Below are 19,987 nucleotides of genomic sequence, written 5' to 3'. Positions count from 1 at the left end.
TATAAGGTGGGTGGCTATATAAATATTTTAAATAAATAAATATATTTTGGAGGTCCAGTTTCCATCAGCAGATGAGAAAAGGACAATGTAGTTTCGTTATCTGGATGGGAAGGGGGGAGGAGATAGTTTCCTAAACTTTGGTTTAAAAGATGCTATTTTTTTTTTCAACCTCGATTGGAGGAAAGCAAAAATAATCCTCTATATGTACCAAAAGATCCCATTTCCTCATCTATGCAGGTAGTTCTGGTCTTATAACACTTCATTTAGTGACTGCTTAAGGTGATGACACCTTCTTTTCTCTAGACTGGCCAAACCCAAATCCTGCAAATCCATATGTTGTAGTCTCCAGGCTTTTAATCATCTTAGTTGCTCTTCTTTGTAATCTGGATCAGAATTTTCAATGCTAAACAAGATGGTTGTTAAGTGAGTTTAGTGGTTGTTTAGCGAATCATAAGCAAATCTGGCTTCCCATTGACATTGCATGTCAGAAACCAGGTGGGAAGGTCTCAAATGGCACTCACATGACCCCAGGACACTGCAATGGTCATAAATACATGTTGGTTGCCAAGTGCCTGAATTTTGACCGCAGGACTACGGGGAAGCTGCAACAGTTGTAAGTGTAATTTGGAATGGTTGCTAAACGAATGGTTGTAAATCAAGCAGAGGTGGGTTTCAGCAGGTTCTGACAGGTTCTGGAGAACCGGTAGCGGAAATTTTGAGTAGTTCGGAGAACCGGTAGTAAAAATTCCGACTGGCCCCGCCCCCATCTATTCTCTGCCTCCCAAGTCCCAGCTGATCGGGAGGAAATGGGAATTTTGCAGTAACCTTCTCCTGGATTGGGGAGGGAATGGAGATTTTACAGTATCCTTCCCCTGCCATGCCCACCAAGCCATGCCACGCCCACCAAGCCACGCCCACCGAACCAGTAGTAAAAAAATTTGAAACCCACCACTGAAATTAAGGACTACCTATACAGTGTTAGAAACTTTAAGATGTCTGGACGTCAACCCAGAACTCCCCAGCCAGCATGATTTAGAGCAGGACAAGAAACAATGGTTGGAAACTAACCAAAGAGAGAAGCAACCTGGAATTAAGGAGAAACTTCCTAACAGTGAGGACAATTAACCAGTGGAACAGCTTTGCCTTCAGAAATTGTGGGCGCTCCATCACTGGAGGTTTTTAAGAAGAGACTGGACAGCCACTTATCTGAAATAGTCTAGGTTCTCCTGCTTGAGCAGAGGGCTGGACTAGAAGACCTCCAAGGTCCCTTCCAACTCTGATTCTTCTATTCCCCGTCCCTTTCCCTTCCATTCCATTCCATTCCATTCCATTCTTCTAATTTCTGGGAGTTGAAATCCATACATATTAAAGTTGCCAAAGTTGAGAAACACTGCTATGGTACATAAACTACGGTACTTGGCCTTTTTTTCCCTGCAGCATCTGTGCACTTTATCCCAATAAAAGGCAGATTTGGATGTTAACGTGCCCATCCAAAAGATGTATGGCCATCTGTTTTTCATCAGGAATTTGTTACTAAAATCTGCCTGTCTTGTCTGTAACTCCTTTTCTTCCACGTAAATATTGTCAGGATTATTAGAAATGGCTTTTCTTTTGAGAAATTCTATTGTACGGATTCTGGATGTTGCAAGACTCCACCGGCCTTTACAAATACTTTCATTTCCCTTGTAAAGGTTGCTTCACCCCTCTGTTCTAAAATAAGAAAATGGTAGGATCAACTGCACTTCTGATCCTTGGAGAGAAACATAGGCAGCTTATCTTGCTGGATGTCAGAGCAAGGATTGATCAATGGGATTTTGAAGATTAGAGCAGGGACATCCTGGGCAGGGGAAATGATTCACACTTGCTTTTTTTACCTGTATGGCCACGTGCAAATGGAAAAAAAGAACTTCCCTGTGACATCCCTGGATTAGAGACGTATAGTTAAAATGCCAATTGTTTAATGAAAATTGAACAGTGACTATATTCTATATTTATTCTACGTTGATATATTCTACATTTATTTTCCCCAACCATTCACACGGGATGATAGACAGTCTTCTCATCGGGATTTTAGTCTTGTGCTGTTTTTGTGTGTGGGGTGTTGTTGTTGTTTTTAATTTAATAATTTTTATTAAAAAGTTTTCCCGTTTTCTATCACAATTTTCATCTTTTACCGCACTTCGGTATCAGTATACCTCATATGTGCATATAGGTTATTTCCATTTTTCTTATATACATTATAATTAGTGACTATAAATTAACAACGTATCTTGATCTGTACACTGTGCTTAATTATAGTTACATAAATATATATTTATTTTGATCAGGTCTTATCTTACTTTAACATCCTTAATCTTTACTTCTATTCTCTAACCAGTTGTACCATGAAGTCCAAATCAAATAGTGGTCAGTTTCTCTTCTGTCTTTTATTTCCATTGTCAGCCTATCCATCTCTGCACCTTCTAGCACTTTCCTTATCACCATTCCATCAAAAGGTATACTTTCATTTTTCCAATTTTGCGCATAAACAATTCTTGCCACTGTTATTATGTGTAGCATTATATATTGGATTTTTTTATTATAATTTCCTATTAATATACCTAATAGAAATAACTCCGGTTTTACTACCACATGTGGTGGACATGCCCAGAAGCAAAGAAATATTGGATAAAGATAAGAAACTGGTGGTGTGGCCTGCCAGTGGCCTGCGCGGATCGTGGCTGATCCCGACAACGAGGAGGCTGATGTGGTGTTGCGCCAGCAGCCGGTGCAGCTGGCGCTCGTGTTGGACAGCGAGGAGGCTGAAGAGGATGTGGTGCCAGAGGCAGAGACTCAGTCAGGGCCTTCAGAACCTCCAGAGGCTCCTTCAAGTGGAGAGAGCGAAGTGGAGGAGTCTCTCCTCAATGCTCGAGCACACAGGGCTGCCAAAAGGCAGGAGTGGCTACTCAGGAGGAGGAGGTCTCCTCGAGAGTAAGGCTTGAGGATAATTGGCCACTCTCTTAGCCTATTTAAGTCACACACCGTTAGTAAGTTTCTTGCTAGAAACAACTTGTAATTATCATCAGAGCATTTTTGGAAAAGTCTTATCATATCTTGTTTTCTGGGCCAACCTTTGCCGGACTTTGGTTTATTCTTGCTACTTAATAAATTTGATAAGAACCGTTGGTGTGTGTCAATATCCTCAGGAATCCGGAGCTGGGGCAGAACAACTGGCTAGAGGAAATTACCAAATAACAAATAGATCTAAAACCGGAGTATTTTTTTTTTTTTTTGGCAAGGCTTCAGTTGCACAATGTGGATTTTTTTTTTGATCCCCCCTGTCCAGTAAGTACCCTCCATCCCTCCATGAAGCCTTAGTGAACTGCTGCTGAAGAGAGGAAGAGTAGCAAATTATACCAAGCATGGGCATCAACTGCAAGATCTTTTTAAAAAAAATGTTTGTTTTATTCTGCTTACAGAATAAAAATGCAGTGAACAAAAACGATGCTTTTTAAAAAATGACCGTACATCTTTTTGGATGGGCACATTTACCATCCAAATCTGCCTTTTATTGGGATAAAGTGCCTGAGTCTCTCTGAAGCTGCAGCCAAAGCATAAATCTGCTGACAGAAGAGCAAGAAGCAACTTGATCTCTGACTGTTATCCGATAGACGTTGCAATGTTGGCTGCTTTGAAAGGAAAAAAAAAAAAGTTTTATGAAATCATGAGCCATTTAGAAGGCCGCCCTGGAGACCCCAGGTTTGATCTTGCTACTTTGGTGATGGGGAGTATAACTTGCCTTTCGCTTCCTTTGTAGCAGGGGTCTCCAACCTTGGCAACTTTAAGCCTTGTGGACTTCAACTCCCAGAATTCTGGGAGTTGAAGTCCATAAGGCTTAAAGTTGCCAAGGTTGGAGACCCCTTCTTTGTAGCATTTCTTCAATTCACCAACCTTGTTGGTTAACCAGCGTTCCTAGGAGTCTCCCAAAGTATGTTCAAAGTCTGTTGTTGCAGACTGTAATAACAGAATCAGGAAAGCCTGGCAGAGATTGCCCCTCTCCCCTCTTATGCAACAGAGAATCAGAGTGGGATAATCTTGAGCCTTTCCTCACCTTCTCCTCTCTTTCGGGCTTCTGGTTACAAAATAATAGTTGAATTCCTTCTTCAGGGTCATCTCCATGCTCCATAAACAAAAAGGAGAGAAGTCTTAGTTCCAGGCTAAGAAACAGTGGTGGAATTCAATTTTTTTTTACTACTGGTTCTGTGGGTGTGGCTTGGTGGGCGGGGCATGGCTTGGTGGGCATGGCAGGGGAAGGATACCGCAAAATCTCCATTCCTTCCCCATCCAGGGGAAGGATACTGCAAAATCCCCATTCCCACCCCACTCCAGGGAAAGGATGCTGCAAAATCCCCATTCCTTCCCCATCCAGGGGAAGGATACTGCAAAATCCCCATTCCCACCCCACTCGGGGGCCAGCCAGAGGTGGTATTTACCGGTTCTCCGAACTGCTCAAAATTTCCGCTACCGGTTCTCCAGAACCTGCTGAATAGCACCTCTGGCTTATTCCAATTAAAGGCCCCTTTAAATATTGGGATTTCAATTCCCAGAATCAATGAGCATAGCTGTTGGCCCCCCTGTCTGGGAATTCTGATAGCCTGAACATACTTAAGAGGTACTGCAGCAAAATCTGGCACAGCTTCTGAGATTGAAACAACACAGTCAATAGTTTCTCAGAATGCAATTGCTACTCAGGTGTATGATCAAGTATAAAGTATAGTATTTGTTGTATATTTCCTGAGAATACAAGACAAATACCTTGTGATTTCCAAAAGGTGGTAGAAAAGCTCTTTGCTTGGGGGTAAAACTAGCATTGCAGAGGCATGTTCTAAACAGCTGCTATTTTCTAAAAGATCCAGTTTCCTTTCTTGCAAACTCTTCTTCACTTCTCTGCATCAGTTTTCTCCTTGAGGGCAGCAAGGAGCTGGCCCTCAAGGAGAAAAGTGAGGAACTGGGAGTGGGCGCCTTCGATCTTTATCCAAAGTGCCTACTCCCAGTTGTCATTCTTTTGATGCTGTGCCTATTCTACCTTTCCCAATCTGCTCAGAGACCCAAATAATCAATTTCATAAATTTCATAATATGATAGACATCTCCCTGGCTTTATTTTCCTGGCATGGTTAAGTAAGGTATACTTCTGGAGCAGAAGTCCCCAAAGTAAATTGACAATGCTGCAGTTCTGTAAGATACTAGATGTTATGTATACATAGTATATGGCTGCCAAAAGAATTGGCATGATTACTTCAAATATGCATTGTGGGTTCCATGAGTGAGACAGTTGTTGCAATGATGGGATGCCAGAGCTACATAAATTTGGTTCAAAAAGAAGAAGGATGCAAAATTGCTAGGACAAGATTTATTTGGTATCTCACCCTGGATTTCTAGCTCTTAATTCCACTACTTGAAAATGGGAGCCTCTCTATCCTGCATTTTCTTTGTTTTGGGGAATGCATTTATATCGGTGTTGAGTCCTGGTGACTACTTGGACAAGTCCTTACAGTTTTCATGGCAAGATTTTGAAGCTGGCCACTGCCTCCTGGCTAGGGCTGAGAGGGAGTGACTGGCCCAAGGACACTGAGTTGGCTTTGTGCCTCAGGCAAGGCTAGAACTCACAGTCTCCCGGTTTCTAGTCTGGTGCCTTAGCCACTTCACCAAACTGCATCTCACCTTTGTTATCTATGGAAGTGCTAATAGGCTTAGTGATGGCTGCTCCATATATATTTTGTATATGATCTGGCTGCACTATTGGGCCAGCATTTATGGGATGTTCATTTTTAAGTCTGATGGAGGAAAGCTGCCTGTGATCTTGCTTGGGAAATATGTCCAACCAACCCCAGGGAAAAATGTTTTCTAAGCCACCATCATCGGTGGCAGACAACTTGGATACTTGCTGTGCTGGTTAAACTGAAAACCTGTGCCCAGGACCAGATTCACCCAACACAAAGCCAGCCATTGATCAGAAGCACAGTGGTTGGAATAATGTGATATTTTAAGCTGTCCTCTTTTTCTCAGCTCTCATTATGGCTTAGAGAGACGGGACAGTTGTAGAGGAGTCAGTAGTTATCATTTTATCACATGTATATACAATATACATCCGTGATGGCGAACCTGTGGCATGCGTGCCAGACGTGGCACACAGAGCCCTCTCTGTGGGCATGCACACTGTTGCCCCAGCCCAGCTCCAATCGCATTTCTCTATCGCGTTTCACTCAATCAATGCCAACTTCTTACGAAAGGGTGGGGGAGAGAAAAACAGAGGGAGGCACAAAGAGGGGAGGGAGGGAAAGAGAGAAAGAAAGAGACAGAGAGAGAGCGGGAAAGAGAGGGGGAGGGCAGGAAAGAGGGGGGAAGAACAGGAGGAGGGAAAGAGAAATGATATTACAAAAGACTTTTTTGTTGCTAAATGTAATATTTCAAAAGCAGGGAGAAAAATGAAGGGGCATAAAAGTGCATTTATCATGTTTTTCTTAGAACGTTTAGCTGAACTCTGCCTTGTTTATCATTATTTTAGGTAGTAAAACCTCATTATTCAGGTTAAATTGCTGTGTTGGCACTTTGCAATAAATAAGTGGGGTTTGGGTTTCTAAAGGTTGGCCATCACTGGTATACATTGTTCCCATGTTATATTCCCCCGTCATTGAGGAACTAAAGGTGAAATTAGGACACTCCAAGGGAGTGTCCTAATTTCACCCGTATAACAGCAAAACCTCCAAGGGAAGCTGAGCTGAGATTGACGGCTCAGCTTCAGTTCACTCCAGTGAGGACTTCAACCCGAGTCTCCCGCACGTCAGCCGTTACGTTATACTAGCTTTTGTTCTGATTTCTGTTACCAGAATCCTTTTCCAGCTGGCAGCAACTGGATATTGGACCTTGGGTCTTCTATTGTGGAAAGCAAATACTTTCCCATGTGGGCCGTCTCTCTGAGAAGGGTTTGTCTGTTGCCAGAGAAAGTCAAGAAACTGCAATTGTGAGATCAATGCCCCCCTTTTTTTTTCCATGCATGGAGTCACGAGAGTGAAATAAAAAATACTGCGTTCTGAGTGTGCAGCCTCCTCCTACAGATTCAGGGCTCAGTAGCCCATCATCTGTCTTGTACCTGGTACTAGATTGGATGCTGCAAGAAAACAAGACACCAGATGAATTTTTCCGTCTTTCTCAACCTGAATAGAGTCAGCATCAGAGCTCTCATCAGTCTGTACATAACAAAGCAGCTGGTTTCTTTTTCCTTAATGTTTTCTGTGTTCTTGGACATGCACCCTCCCTCCCTCCCTCCCTCCCAAGGCTCTTTGCCATTAATCCTTGGCATGAAATGGTAAACTCTTCAGTGCCATTAAATAGATATTTCAGTCCTCTGCTCTCTGAGCTACAGGCTCCAATTAATAATTGAATAAGGATCAGCTTTCAAAGCACTGCATTCCATATAACCAGCTTGAGTTTGTTTTGTTTTCTTTTTCCTGACATTGTAGAAATAATTCAGCTGCACAGTTGTGCAGCTTCTGCATATTCTAAAATCTCTAAAGTTTCTGGTCTTCTTCTTCTTTTTTTTTTTTTTTGCAAAAGTGCATTTAAAACAAAACAAACAGAAGCTTTTCTTGGTTGTGGGTCTCCTATCTCAGCATTGCCCAAGCTCAACCTGGCTTTGCCTTCAGGCCTGAACAAGTGCTGTCACATCCTGAAAATTAAGCAAGTTTAATGTTGGATCCTGCCCACACTATTAACATCAAGATATCATTGGCCACTTCCCTGTTGCATTGTGATTGAATTTTTTTTTTTTTTTAAAGTGCAACCTCTGGCTGCAAAAAAATAAAAAAGGCTGTTCCTGACTAATGGGGACTGTAAATCCCTCCCGATTACTGTATACATACCGTGTTTCCCCAAAAATAAGACTGGGCTTTATATTAATTTTTGCTCCAAAAGATACATTAGGGCTTATTTTCTGGTTAGGTCTTATTTTGGAGAAAATATGGTACTTAATGCACCCATCTGGCTGACAATCTTAACTGGGGCTTTTTTTTGGGGGGGGGTAAGGCTTATATTCCGAGCATCCTGAAAAATCATGCTAGGGCTTATTTTCCGGTTGGGTCTTATTTTCGGGGAAACAGGGTAACAAGCAAATAATCACTTTTCAGAGGCCTGTACTATTATAACTCCCACCAATTTAATAAATCTTTAGTAAATTAGAAATATTTTTTCTGGGATGGAGGCTACCTGCTCTCCATATATCATACCAAGATCCATTCCACGCACGTTTTTCCTGACAGAAGAGAATATTTATAATTCAGGATTGAACTGTGGGGTCCTTGGTGTTCTCTGAGTTTGGTTGTTTTATGCAGATATTTCATTACCAAACTAGTTGAGTAAGAAAATGTCTGCAAGAAGACAACCACTGAGGATGTTACCTACGGTAGTTGGGTAATAAAATATCTGCAAGAAGACAACCAAGCTCAGAGAGCACCAAGGACCTCCAGCATTTTTCCCTTTGTCAGAGCAAATTGGAGTTGGCATTCCTGATAAACAACAAGATTTGCAGTTCTACCTCTGATAATGAAATTCAGTCAACAGAGTACTTGAATTAGTTACTCGAGCACTTTTATTGCACGGGGGACAAATCTTGATACTGACAGATCAAGGAGCGTTTCTAAGTGTTGTATTAGCTGTTGTTAGATGTCAAAAGAAAGAGGGTTGTATAAGAATTTATTACCTGTTAAGAATATTGAATAAGCATCAAGAGAACTGGAGTCTTCTGCGTTTTTAAAGAGCAATAACAACGTATCTTGAATTTCAGCACATGGAGGATGCACAGGTTAGCCATCTGAGCTCTTTTTGTTTTTCCACTTAACATTTTAATCTTACGAGCCCCCTTTTTCATTTGTGTGCGGCAATTGGGAAATGAGAGAGGGAAGTTAAACACAAAAACATTTTGGTCCCAATTTTGGTTGTCTTCATTTCTTTTATACCCCAGCCAAAGCATTAACAATTCTCAGCTGGAATGTGAGTTAGGCCAAATTCCTGCTTGTTCTAAGGGGAGAATCTGGTGTAGAATTATACTACTGGTTCTCCCAGTGAATTTGCACGTGTTAAATTATGTGCCTGCATATAGTAGAAAAGTGTGCAGGAGCGGGGGAGATGCATTCTACTATACAGGGAGTCCTCGACTTACAATGATTTGTTTAGCAACCATTCAAAGTTACAATGATACAGTGGCACTGAAAAAGAGTGAGTTATGAATGGTTCTCATACTTATGACCATCACCGCATTCCCCGTGGGGCTTTGATCAAAATTTGGGTGCTTGGCAATGTATTTACAACAATTGCAACATTCTGGGGTCATACATTTTTCAACTACCCTTACCTGCCCAAACATCCGGTACTCAGAAAGACAGCCGAGATTTTGCCCATGCTGATTTTCATGGATATAGAAGTTGCAAGACTTTTGTGCATAAATAATTTCCCCCAGGTGTTTCCAATGTATTTTGACTTATGAATATGTAATTTATTTTCTTTCCTGTATGTTTTTTTTAAGGGGGGGGGCAGGTGTTTTCCAATAATTGCTCATTGCTGACACATAAGATCCTTCTAATTTAGAACTAGCAACTTAGACCTAAGGAGAAATTTCCTGACAGTTAGAACAATTAATCAATGGAACAACTTGCCTCCAGAAGTTGTAAATGCTCCAATACTGGAAGTTTTTAAGAAGAGATTGGATAACCATTAATCTGAAGTGGTGTAGGGTTTCCTGCCTAAGCAGGGGGTTGGATTAGAAGACCTCCAAGGTCCCTTCCAACTCTGTTATTCTATTTCTATTTCTAATTGCCAGTGATAAAATTACTTCTGAAAATTGTTAATAAAGCCTCAGCTCTGCCTGATACAGCCAATACAGTAGTTTGTCTAAAGGTAAATGGGCTGGATGTTTTTAAAAGGTCTGTGGGATTATGATTCCCATCATCCTGAGCCAGCAGATGTTCAAGAAGAAGATGATTGGAGATCCCCCAAAACATCTGTAGGGCAGCATATTGGGAAAGGGTTCCATACCTTTTGTGATAGCTGCTCCAGCACGAGGCTAACACAATGATTTTAAAATGCTCAAGCTGTTATTGCATTATGGTATTTACTGAGTGAGGAATGAGATGTAATAGCTTCCTGCAGTCTTGAAAGGTAATATTGGAACACCCTCCTTCCTCTCCTGCGTTCTGAGCTGTTTTCAAGGTCAAAAACATAATGAGTGCGAAGAAAATGTACACCTTCCTGGCTTGGGAACTGCTGATGCCTTTTGTTTTCAGCAGATTCATGTTCTACTGTAGAATTAGCCTTCCCCGATTTTAACACTTCCCAGATGTGCGGGCTGGAATTCCCAGAAGTTGGGAATTCTGGGAGTTATATCCATACTTTTGGAGGTAGCTAGGTTGGGCGAGCCACTGTTGGGGAATCTAAGGGTTTCAGAAATGGCGTCTGTAGTATTTCAACTATTGTTAAGGCCTGGTCACTTTCACAGATGACATCTGCACACTTAGTCCTCAGTTGAGAATGTTCTCTCCCTTGCCTAAGCAGGAGACCCTACACCATTTCTGACCGATGACAGTCCAGTCTCTTCTCGACAGCCTCTGTGACATCTGGTGACCCTGGAAGCTTATGACATAACATAACCAGGCAGTAATTCAACAGGGAAGGAATTCTGCAGCCAGGGCATTTCTGTGGAGAAGGTTCTCTGGTCAGGTGCCCCTTGAGGGCTGACAACAGTGGTGGGCTGCTGGGGGTTCTCGGGTTCGGGAGAACCTCTAGCTAAGATTCTGTGCCATTTGGAGAACCCCCAAATTCCACTCCGTTTCCGGCCTCCAGAGGGCCTCCGGAGCCTGGGGAGGCCGTTTTTGCCCTCCTGGAGGCTCAAGGAAAGCCTCTGGAGCCCGGGGAGGGCAAAAACACTCCCCCTCGCCGTGGTGCAGGAGGCCAAGTAGGCCACACTCACCATGGCCATGCCCACCCAGCAACCGGGCAGAGAACCCCTTGCTAAAATTTTTGAAGCCTACCCCTGGCTGACAGATGTGACCCCCTTCCTCCAAGGATGGGCATTTCCATCCTATAATGGAGCAGGCGTTCTGTCAGTTATCCAGGCTCTCCACCATGCTGGGCTTTGTAGAAGAATCTTGACTTTTGCATATTAGTAAACTGGCAGCCAGGGAAGTGGCCTCAGGACAGGTGTGATATTTCACCATAGGCTGTCTTCTTGGAAAGCTGAACAAGCTGTCTTCTTGGGGAGCCTTCTGCACTAGCCAGACTTCTGGCCTCGGTTGTTCTAAGTACTGTACAGGTAGTCCTCGATTTACAACTATGACTGGTTGCAGCATCTCCATGATGATGTGATCAAAATGCAGGCGCTTAGCGACTGGCATGTGTTTCTGACAGGTCACGTGATCCTTTGTAACCCTCCCAGCCAGTTTCTGACAAGCAAAGTTGATGGGGGGAGCCATATTTTGGTTAACAACTGCATAATTTACTTAACAACTGCCATGATTTGCTGGATAACTGTGGCAAAAAATGGTCGTAAAATGAGGAACGACTCCTTTTAACAACAGCCTCGCTAGGCAACAGAAATGTTGGTCTTAATGGTGACCGTAAATCGAGGATTACCTGCATTTGGCACACCTCAAGATGAGTCCAGTAACTGAAGAGGAAGAAAAATCTGCCTCACACAATGGAAGTCCAAAGTTCCATGTCTGGCTTTTCTGATTAAAAAAAAGAAAAAAAGAAATGCCGGATGTGGCCTCATGGTTATCTTGAATACCTCCGTGGGTCAAAGGAGGCCAATATTCTGGTGCGATCAAAAGTCATTTCCTAGGGCTTTTGAATCCTTAAATTGCAATGATGGCTATTACTTTGCCCCTGGTGTCTAATTCTCCTGTCCCATTTTCAAGCTAGTTGGCTGCTGCAACGAGGCCTAGAAAGATAATGTGTCCTGTCTCTTCTTCTTCTTTTTTTAAAAAAAGAAACCTTTTAGCCAGAAAGCTTTTAACAGTCTTTTTGTTGATTTGTGGCTACGTGCAGTGGCTAGGGACTTCGGTTGCAACCATCAGGGCTCCAGATGATCTCCTTTCCCTGGGTTGGGTTGTATCTCTGCGGTGGCTGCCATGCATGCTTTTTAGTCCCACCTATCAATGCAGGCTATATATATGTCAGTTGGTGTTTTTATTGGTTTAAATAATGCAAGATTAGGTAGGTGAGGTCACTGAACATAGTTAAACAGAAACTTTATAGACATGAAAGTACAAGTAGTCCTCGACATATGACCATTTGGCTAACAACTGTTTGAAGTTAATAGGGTGATGGGGGAAAAAAATGACTTAACAACTGGTCCTCCCATTTATGACTGTCGCAGTCACGGAATCAAAATTTAGGCAACTGGCATGTCTTTGCGTAAAGGGGATTTCAACCTCTATGAACTTGTGGGTGGAATCAGACTGGAGTTTGGACCCATAGGCTTATCCAGAACATCTCAGATCCAGTTTACATAGGGGGCCATAGACTAGCTCAGTGGCTAAGAGGCTGAGCTTGTCGATCAAAAGGTTCGAATCCCTAGTGCCGCGTAATGGGGTGAGCGCTCATTACTTGTCCCAGCTTCTGCCAACCTAGTAGTTTGAAAGCACATAAAAAATGCAAGTAGAAAAATAGGGACCACCTTTGGTGGGAAGGTAACAGCGTTCTGTGCGCCTTTGGCGTTTAGTCATGCCGGCCACATGACCCCCGGAGACATCTTCAGCCAGCGCTGGCTCTTCGGCTTTGAAACGGAGATAAGCACCGCCCCCTAGAGTCAGGAACAACCAGCATATATGTGCGAGGGGAACCTTTACCTTTACCTTACTTTGTAGCATTTAGGGACATGACTTGAGGGTGGAATAAATTAATATCAGTCATTCCTTTGTTGTGAGCAAATCACTTCCTGGTCACCATGAGGTTTGTTGGTGCCACTAACCTCTTCTAGAAGATGGGACCAGTTAGAAGGGTCCATGCTCATGGGATGTTCTTGGTTTTTAGAAGGTGTTTGGTCCCTCATGGCTTGGCCCCTAACTTTAGCTCAACTCCCTTCCTATAGACCAGATGAAGCCTTAGAAAAAAATATAGGTAGCCCTCAACTTATGACCGGTTGCTTAGCTGACTGTTGAAAGTTACGATGGATCCAGGAGAAGCTGCCTACGACCCAGGTTTGAAATTCCAACATCTGTCCCTCCCCCCTCCCTGTGGTCATGCAGTTGCATTTTGGGTGCTTGTTTGTGGTACTTCATAGTCACATCATTGATTGATTAATTTTTGCTGGAAACCGGCATTTACTTCCAGCAAAAACCACCCCATACCAAACAATGGGTTCATTTAAAGAAGGCTGCAAAAAATAAAATTAAATTAAAATTGGGCATTGTGACATGGTGACCTGCTTTATGACCATCATGAGTTATGACTGAACTCGTGGGTGCAATCACATTTATAAGTCGAGGACCACCTGACCAGTTCAGTGGTTCAGGGCAGCAAAGAGGCCTGAGAAAGGGATTCTTTGGACCATCATTCACTACAGCACTTCCATTGACTTCACCCATGTCCGTTTTTTCCACAATGCAGCTTTTCTCTGCCTCCCCAGCTCAATGTTTTTCAACAGCTCCTTCTTGCCCTTTTATTTCTTAGACCCTTCTTTGTCTTGCATTAAAATTCAAGTCCACAAATATAACTTTTATTTTGTTTTAAATGTGCGATAAGCAAGCATTCAGATTCCTTTCTTTGGGATTAGTATGACTGGATATATTACACATTTATTTTTTATTTTTTTTTGCCAAGGAATTGGTAGAATTAGGAATTATGACTAAGTTGCAGCCATATGTTAGGGAGATATGGCCTCCTTGGGATAAGGCACTTCTGGAGACTTACAGATGTTGCAGGTTGAAAAATCTTCTTGTCTAAAGCACTTCCTGCTACTAGATTCTGCCCATCAAGGGACACCTTTTTTTGCTACTTTCAGATTCCATTCTAAATGCAGCTGGTTTTTCTCTTGAATTTTGTGTAGAATTTCTGTTTATTCTTTTTTTATCGCCTCCCCCATCCAACCATGGTTCTCCGCTTTTGTTCTCTCAACATAAAGTTTTCCTGATGGTGATGATGGAGGCTGTGGGGGACCTTCAGTTGGAAACTGCTAATTCTTTCAAACGAAGTTTGCAAACCTTTTCCTTTAGTCTGAAGAGTTCTCCTGCCTCCTGGAGGATTGTAGTGTCACTGCAATGGTTCATTACCATTTGTGTCAAGCCACGTTAAGAAATGGAAGTTACCTTGCTTTTGGGAAGTTGGTGTTAATCAATTTTTGCCCAATCCAGTATGGGACACAGGTTGAAATATTAACTGGATATCTTGTGTAAACGAGTTAAGGAAGTTGGAATTTGCAACTGTACACATTTGATGAGCGTTAGGAACCCTTTGGAACATCTGACAGTGAGAACGGTTAATCAGCGTGCTTCCAGAAGTTGTGGGTCCACCATCACTAGAGGCTTTCAAGAAGAAATGGGATGGCCATTTGTCTGAAATGGTGTAGGGCCTCCTGCTTGAACAGGAGGTTGGACTAGAAGACCTCTAAAGTCCTTTCCAACTCTGTTATTTTTTTATCTTACACTGTAAGTTAAGATCTCTCCCCACCTTCCTATCCTTCCACAAGATCCTGAAGACCTGGCTCTGCCCATTGACCTGGGGACAAAATGAGAAAGTTCCACATTGCAGGTAGCTGGATTGATGGCAGACTCCACCACCCAGCCATCCCTCGCTATCTGCTTTCCTTCCTTCCTTCCTTCCTTCCTTCCTTCCTTCCTTCCTTCCTTCCTTCCTTCCTTCCTTTTCCTTCCTTCCTTCCTTCCTTCCATCCATCCATCCATCCATCCATCCATCCATCCATCCATCTTTTTGGCTATCATATTGATGTATTATTCTCATTGTGCTCCTTTGCCGTTGTTTATTTTATTGTTCTACTAGCTGAATATCCCTGTTCTGCTACAAAACTATGTGATCAGGCTTGATAAATCGACACTTAGAGTTTGAAAATTAATGAATAGTTAATAGCCTCTCCTCTCCCTCAGGCTGGCTCCACAGAAGCCTCTCTTATCCTAACCCCTTCTCTCCCTCAGGCTGGCCCCATAGACTCTCTCCTCTCCCCTTCTCTCCCTCAGGTCGGCCCCATAGACCCTCTCCTCTCCCCTTCTCTCCCTCAGCCTTGCCTCACAGAAACATCTCCTATCCTATCCCCTTCTCTCCCTCAGGTTTTCCAGCCCCTTCTCTCCATGAGGCTTGCCCCACAGAAGCCTCTCCTCTCCCTCAGGCTGGCTCCACAGAAGCCTCTCTTATCCTACCCCCTTCTCTCCCTCAGGCTGGCCCCATAGATCCTCTCCACTCTCCTTCTCTCCCTCAGCCTTGCCTCACAGAAACATCTCCTATCCTATCCCCTTCTCTCCCTCAGGTTTTCCAGCCCCTTCTTTCCATGAGGCTTGCCCCACAGAAGCCTGTCCTATGCTATCCCCTTCTCTCCAGAGTTATTTTCAAATTGGCAGGGGGAGTAGAACGTCTAACTAATTAGCATCAGAGCGTGTTATAATAATATAGGAAATACTAATGCTGAGGGTCATTTTGAAAAATCCTTTTTTAGTGAGCAGCTAGAAGCCAAGGGGCAAATTTCAAGTTTGTAGGCTTTATGGTTCTGGAGATTTCGTGATTAACGTGTGAGTGGTTTTCACTTTTATATATATGGATTATTTTACTTCCATTCTGTTTACACACATTTCATTTTTCTTCCTTTTTATTACTGTAAACCTTGAGCAGCCCCATGTCGATAAATAAATTTAACAATTAAATTTAACAAATAAATAAATTAGGCTGGGGAAGGCTGAGAAGACTCTGCAGTGTGGTGATGAGGATGAGGATGGAAATCTTCAGAGAGGGATTAAGACAAATCTATACAAAACATCTGAGCAAATTTGGAATGAAGAGATGGCTGTAGGCTCTCTGACAAAGCATTTGTCATTTTCTAATGCAGAAGGCAATTTTGTGGTGTCCCCCCACCTCCCCCTCAGGGTGGTCCATGGCTCCTAGCACACTTTTGACCGTTTTCTTGTTCCAAAAGCATCAGATTGCACCCACTCACCATTTTTCCTCCTATGGTTCAAAGACATTTTTGTAAAAAAAAAAAAGAGAGAGAGAGAGAGAGAGAGAGAGAGAGAGAGAGAGAGAGAGAAAAGAAAAAAATAGTTCCAGGTAACCAGTTTTTATTGTTTCTGTTTTAAAATTTAAACGGCAACTGTGATAGGTAATATAGCAAGGACCAACGAAGGTGGTGCATGGGATGGGAGACTTTGGACTTGTGATATTGCTCTTATCAAATTAACATCTGTTGTTTTGGAACAAGGGTGGACCCTTTTCTCCCCTGCTTATGAGTGGCTTGACAGTCGCCAGGTTGCGTATTGAGTGAAGAAGACTATGCTGGATTGCCTGAAGACACTTTGGCTGAACAGCATGTCTTTTATGCAACCATCATCTGCTATTCTTCCAAGGCGGGACTAAGGCTGTACCATTTCAGTTGAAGGCTCAGGATTCTAGTTCTGAGTATTCCTTCTTTCTGCAAATCAAAGCTACACACACACACACAAACACACAAAAACAAGGGAGCTTAGTGCAACAAGGAGGAACACTGGAATACAACCAGTTGGGCCTCCTACTTTTCTGGTTACGCACAGAGTATTCAAAAATGTGATTATTCCCTCTTCCCCCCTTCCCTGCATCTCAAGTGGAAGCTCCTTACTCTGCTGCATGTATAGACTTGGCCAGAGTTCTTGGGTAACACTTTGTGTGCGTGTGTTTGTGTGCGTATGTGTACAGAAAATTGTCAGGAATGTGGAACTGCCCAGCTTTTAACAACAAAGCAGAAGTTGTACAAGAGAGGACTTGTGGTGCAGTTCTCACTTCCTGCTGCAATTAGTTGCTAATCTGAAGCTCTGCCTTGTGACTTTAATTTTCTTTCATGTCCTTCATCAGCCGGGCTGGGTCGGGCTGCTGAAGAAGGACACTCTTAAATACATGTTGAAAACTCCTTGCATTGTTTTTTAAAAAAGATTTTTATCCTATCTTTATTACTTTATAAGTAACGCAAGGCGGCAAAAATATACAATGCTCACTCCTCCCACAGCAACAAGTCTGACAGGTGGGTTGGGCTGAGAAAGAGGGACTGGCCCAAAGTTACCCAGCTGGCTTTCTTTTCTTTTTTTAAAATAATTTTTATTGAGCAATTTTTTTTCATTTTCTATCATAATTTTCATCTTTACAGCACTTCGGTATCAGTATACCTCTTATGTACATACAGGTTGTTTCCATTTTTCTTATATACATACCTATTCCTTTATAGTTAGTGCCTATAAATTAGCAACGTACATTAATCTATACACCGTGTGCTTATTATAGTTACATAAATATATTTATTGCATTTTTATCACATCTTATCTTACTTTAACATCCTTAATCTTTACTTCTATTCTCTAACCAGTTGTACCATAAAGTCCAAATCAAATAGTAGTCAAGTTTCTTCTCTGTCTTCTATTTCCATTGTCAGCCTATCCATCTCCGCCTATTCTAGCACTTTCCTTATCACCATTCCATCAGGCGGTATACTTTCATTTTTCCAATTTTGCGCATAGGCAATTCTTGCCACTGTTACTACCCAGCTGTCTTTCGTGCTTAAGGCAGGACTAGAACTCACAGTCTCCTGGTTTCAGGGCCAGCACCTTAACCACAACACCAAAATGGCTCTCTATTCATGATATGAATGGGGTTGAGACTCTCTTTTATATAACAGATGTTAGATATTTAACAGTAGGATTGGCTCTTGTTGATCCAATGCAAAGAGACCACAAGTTAACCCACTGATGCTTATCCCTATATTTGGCCCTAGTGGTGGTTATGGGTCCACCATAATGCACTTAAATGTTGAGTGTGATATTTATAACTATCCACAGGAGGGACAAGTGGGGGCATACAACACATTTACCATATTACTATAGTGCAGTGGTCTCCAACTTTGGCAACTTTAAGCCTGGAGGACTTCAACTCCCAGAATGCCCCAGCCAGCTTTGCTGGGAGTTGAAGTCTGCCAGGCTTAAAGTTGCCAAAGTTGGAGACCCCTGCTATAGTACAATGAACGAATGAGATAACTTGCATTGGTTGCATGGCGCAAATTGACCAATAACACAATTAGAATAATGTATGCATATCTCTCATGATGCCCATGATATAATCATGGCTTCTACAGGATGTCTGTGGTGTTACTGGATTGGTAGAAACTTTATTTCTGATGTTTCCTGTCAGTTTGTTTAGGCATATTCCAAAGGCATATTCCAAAAGTTGTGTATTAAAATTCTGCCAATTAACCTGATAAGGTTAATAATACGTGATAAGGGAAAATAAACCATATGGAACCAGGTTTCCAGCCCTCCAAGGACTGGTTCCCACCCCCCAAATTTCCTCAGACGGTTGCCAGCAACAGGCAGATGCTATTTGTGATCTGCTGGAGTTCACACCTTTCGAAAAAAAAAAGCTTCCTTCCTGTGGCAGCTTTCTTCCTTGTAATAAGAGATTGAGACATAAATAACTTCTTTTGTTCATATCCATTTCATATTCCCTCCAGTCCCTGCTCAGACAACGTGGAAACAGGAATAAAGAATAATTTCAGAGGGTGGAAATGGTAATTACGATGTTTGTTACCAGTAATTGTTGCAAAGAGCATAGAAAGTCGCTTGAGATATCTTTTTCACTTTTTCTATTAATCTTATTTCTTTTTTTCCCTACTTCTCCTTTTATGTTTCCATGCGTTATGTATGTAAAATTTTCTTTTATATTAATTATATTAAACTGAGGGGGGAAAAAAAGAAACAGGAATACAAGATCTGGTTACAAAACACTAATCTTTATTCAGGTCCTGTTTATCATACTAAGAATTGTTATTCCTAAATCCCATAAAAAGAGACACTCTGTCCAAAATAGACGTCGTAGGGTGAGAGCTATGTTAGTTTATTGTAGCTAAACATCAGGAGGAGTCTGATGGCATCTTTCCTGACTAGCAAATTTTATTAAAAAGCAGCTGCAGCTCATGATAGCTTATGACTTTTAATAAATGTGTGAAATGGGGAAGGTGCTACCAGGTTCCTGATTTCTGTTCAAAATAGTAAGAATTTAAAGCCTTGACTGGCTGAAGAATTCTGAGAATTGAAGTCACACAGGTTTTAAAGTTGCCAAGGTTGGATTCCCTGAGCTAAAGTCTTGACATTTATTTTAAATTCTGCTTTATTGGGCTTATAGGCCACTTCAGTCATAAACTATTGTGTATGATATAACACAATTTTGCTACATAAAGATTTTCAACTTTCGATAGTCTGTCTGTAAAGTTACAAAGTCACAAAGCAGACAGTCTGGTGTTTATGCATGTTTATTTTTATTTGTAATTGTTTATTTGTAATTTCATCCATTACTTATTATTTTTAGTACCCATTTTATTTTGTAACATGGTCAACCTTTCTCAGCTGAAATGCAGAAAGCTCACCAGAAAATATTGAGTTTCCAGATCTTATTTGCCACTTAGTAAGAATACAGAGTTGATCAACGTTACATACAAAAACACACAAACATTTGATGGACACAGATAGTTCAGGCAGAATTATTGACATGTTGATTTGCATGGCACCCATATATGTAGTTAGCACTCCCACATTGTTTACTAAATGAATTATCCCAGTTGCTTCCATCACTGGCAAACTTATTTATTTGTAATACTTTCTCTTGTTTTCCTGACTCAAGGCAACCAAAATAACTACTACTATTACTATTACTACTACTACTACTACTACTACTACTACTACTACTACTACCCTGTTTTCCCCAAAATAAGACATCCCCTGATA

The 19,987-nt window shown here is 41.9% G+C and overlaps 1 protein-coding gene across 1 annotated transcript in view; it reads left to right on the top strand.

The window, feature by feature from the left end:
* The window catches only part of RPS6KA1 (ribosomal protein S6 kinase A1), a 105,754-nt gene that overhangs the window by 21,620 nt on the left and 64,147 nt on the right, over positions 1 to 19,987 (top strand). The gene's annotated exons all lie outside the window — the stretch shown is intronic.

Source organism: Pituophis catenifer, unplaced genomic scaffold, assembly GCF_029215685.1.
Source record: "Pituophis catenifer annectens isolate HBS135680 unplaced genomic scaffold, rPitCat1.0.hap2 SCAF_9, whole genome shotgun sequence".
NCBI classification, from domain to species: Eukaryota; Metazoa; Chordata; class Lepidosauria; order Squamata; family Colubridae; genus Pituophis; species Pituophis catenifer.
This window is presented reverse-complemented; position numbering and strand designations above follow the sequence as displayed.